This window comes from Humulus lupulus, chromosome 1 (assembly GCF_963169125.1).
Source record: "Humulus lupulus chromosome 1, drHumLupu1.1, whole genome shotgun sequence".
NCBI classification, from domain to species: domain Eukaryota; kingdom Viridiplantae; phylum Streptophyta; class Magnoliopsida; order Rosales; family Cannabaceae; genus Humulus; species Humulus lupulus.
In genome coordinates, this window is record NC_084793.1 from 232,657,295 (window position 1) to 232,660,001 (window position 2,707).

The 2,707-nt window shown below is 36.6% G+C and overlaps 1 long non-coding RNA gene across 3 annotated transcripts; it reads right to left on the bottom strand.

Annotated features, from left to right (window-relative positions):
* Positions 1-385: 385 nt before the first annotated feature.
* On the bottom strand, positions 386-2,375 carry LOC133804314 (uncharacterized). 3 transcript variants are annotated; one of them, XR_009878423.1, is made up of 4 exons: positions 2,141-2,375; positions 1,379-1,493; positions 872-954; positions 386-615 (listed from the first exon to the last, which is right to left on the bottom strand). It is a non-coding gene; the product is annotated as an uncharacterized LOC133804314 (long non-coding RNA). The 3 variants fall into 3 exon arrangements; XR_009878417.1 differs by having other exon boundaries at positions 1,379-2,375; XR_009878418.1 differs by having other exon boundaries at positions 872-2,375.
* Between the last annotated feature and the right edge of the window lie 332 nt (positions 2,376-2,707).

Here is a 2,707-nt window from a genome sequence, read left to right on the forward strand (position 1 = left end):
CTTAAAAACTAAGGTTTTTTAGGACTCGCAATGCGAGTCCTAAAAAACTGTGCGAGTCCTAAAAAATCTGGTTGAGTGCCTTTAATTAAGTTTTTAGGACTCGCATGAGTCCTAAAAGAATGTTTTTAGGAATCGCAATGCGAGTCCTAAAAAATCTAGTTGAGTGCCTTTAATTAAGTTTTTAGGACTCGCATTGCGAGTCCTAAAAAATCTGGTTGAGTGCCTTTAAGTAATTTTTTAGGACTCTCTTTGCATGTCCTTAAAAGTAATTTTTTAAAAAAAAAAAAATGCAGCTACAATTTTTATTTTTATTTAGAAAAAATATATCCATTTGAGTGTCCAAAATGTATTATATATGTTAGAGTTCTAAAATTTCAAAAGAAAATACAACAAAATAATTTTTTATTAATTACTCAAAAATATAATTTCAGTATTTAGTCTACTCGGCTTACAAAATCATATTACATGATAGTTTATACTACAATCAAATTTTATCATCATCAAATAATAAACAAGAAATGTATCCAATGTTAGTGAAATATATTTTTTATTCTAAAAACTTCAACTTTCAATGTTGTCAAGTATTGCGCCAAAGAAATGCATCTCAATATAGACCTGCACATTATAAAAAAAATTCTTTAATTATAAATATATTATAATTCAAACTTATAAATACAATTTTTTCTTTCTATTGATCCAACTTTATGGATGCCAATAATACACCTAGCCGACAATAAAAATAAAATAAAATAATAGCTAAAAGAAAAAAAAATGCACACATCATCATCATCATTTGGATTAATTAAGTTGAAGTCAAACACAGATTCATGCAGAGGATAAAACTAGCTCAAAGAATAGAAAGATAACAAACCTTGTTGATTAATCCATCATCAATCATAGCACTACTGATCTTCTTAAAAAGTTCATAAAGTGCTTCAATTTCGCTTACGCTAACTGCATACAAGGAAGCCCCAATGTTCAATAGACAGGTTTTATAGTGTCCTATGAAAAGGTTGGATAGCAGCAGTAACTTTAAATTTAGTCATAGTCAGAAATAGGCAAAGAATTTCCAATTATTCCATACTTTAAATTCTGTCTAAAATAAGCAAAGAATATTCATTGATTCCTACTTTTTTGTTGACCAAAAAAAAAAAAGCTCCTCACCTCACCTAACCCCAATATTATGTAGGTACTAAAAAAAAGTCAAACCTCAGAACTTGTAGGAGCAAACCACAAGACTGAACATTTGAGCTACCCTTCTTGGGTTCAATGATTTCTACTTTAAAATATAATAATTTAACAATGAAATGAATTATCAGCAAGCATCATAGTATACTAAAAATCGCTAATCTGTTTGGGTCAGAATTTAGAATCATACACACTGTCTCCTATGCTAGAACTGCAGGATCGTCTAGGCCTCTTGATTGGTTATACAAGCCGAGATCAAAGCACCGCAATAGGGAAGCAAATAAATGCTTGAACCCATCTATGCACTACAACATGATATTTTCTCTAAATCAAAACACTCCATATATGTTCAAAGAAATAGACAAACAAGTGTGAGAAACTCGTAATCGTCTTGTGCTCGAAATGGTCTTCAAAGTATGAAAGCACTGAACAAACCTGTTAACCATTTCCTACTTCTGATATTAAGCTCAACTAGGAAAAGATTCTTCAAATGATCAACTACCAAATCTTATTTGTCCCTGGAATTAAAACAATATGATAAAATTGTTCAATGTTGAAAGAACTTAAGATAAGAAAAAGAGCAAATTTGGGTCCTAAAAGATTGAACTATCCTCTTAGATGAAACAAACTAAGTACCAACATAACTTGTTTAAAGTCTAAAGCATTACTCTTATGAGAATTAAGTCGATTATTTTAATGTAAAGTATAAGCTTGTACTCCTAGATATGAACTACGCAGATTGTTAGAACAATGTTAAAGAAGTAAAATTGGGAGCTCAGCTACAAGCTGCCATAGTAACTAAACTGAACCATAATTCACACACCAAGATTACAGAAGAACTCCCCCATTTAAACTGTGAAGTAAAACTACAAAAGATTCAAACTTTCACATACCCAGATAGAGTAAATTGCATTTCACAACAAAAAAAATCAGATATGATAAGAAATCAAACCGAAAAAATCCCAGAAGCCCACTTCATATAAGCTTGAACAATTTCCAAACAGTTAAAGAAAAAATCCCAAACCTACACTAGCCCCTCCCTGCACAGCCACCGTCTCTGCCGAGCCCAGCCAACGTCCCTGCCCGAGCCCAGCCACCGTCCCTGCCCGAGCCCAGCCATCGTCCCTGCCGAGCCCAGCCACTGTCCCTGCACAGTCGACCCAGACCCAGCTCAGCCCAACCTAAACCCCTCCTTGCGCCGTCCTTGCACGATCGATCCCACCCCCTGATACCCCCGCATCATCGAGCCCAGCCAGCTCGGAGAACCCCACTCGCGCGTCGAGCCCTTGAACCCCCAGCCGCTGTCGAGCCCTTGAACCCCTAGGCGACATCGAGCCCAGGAAGAGTGAGAGATGGGGGGACGAAGGAGTGAGAGAGCCGAGTCCCCTGCCTCTGCATCAAGCCCGCCGCCGTGATCTGGCCACCAGCCGTGACCCATGCACGCTGTCAAAGAGGATGGTTGAGGGATGGTTTTTGAGTAGAGGAAAAGAACGAGAGAGAGAGTGAGATTGAGGTTGAG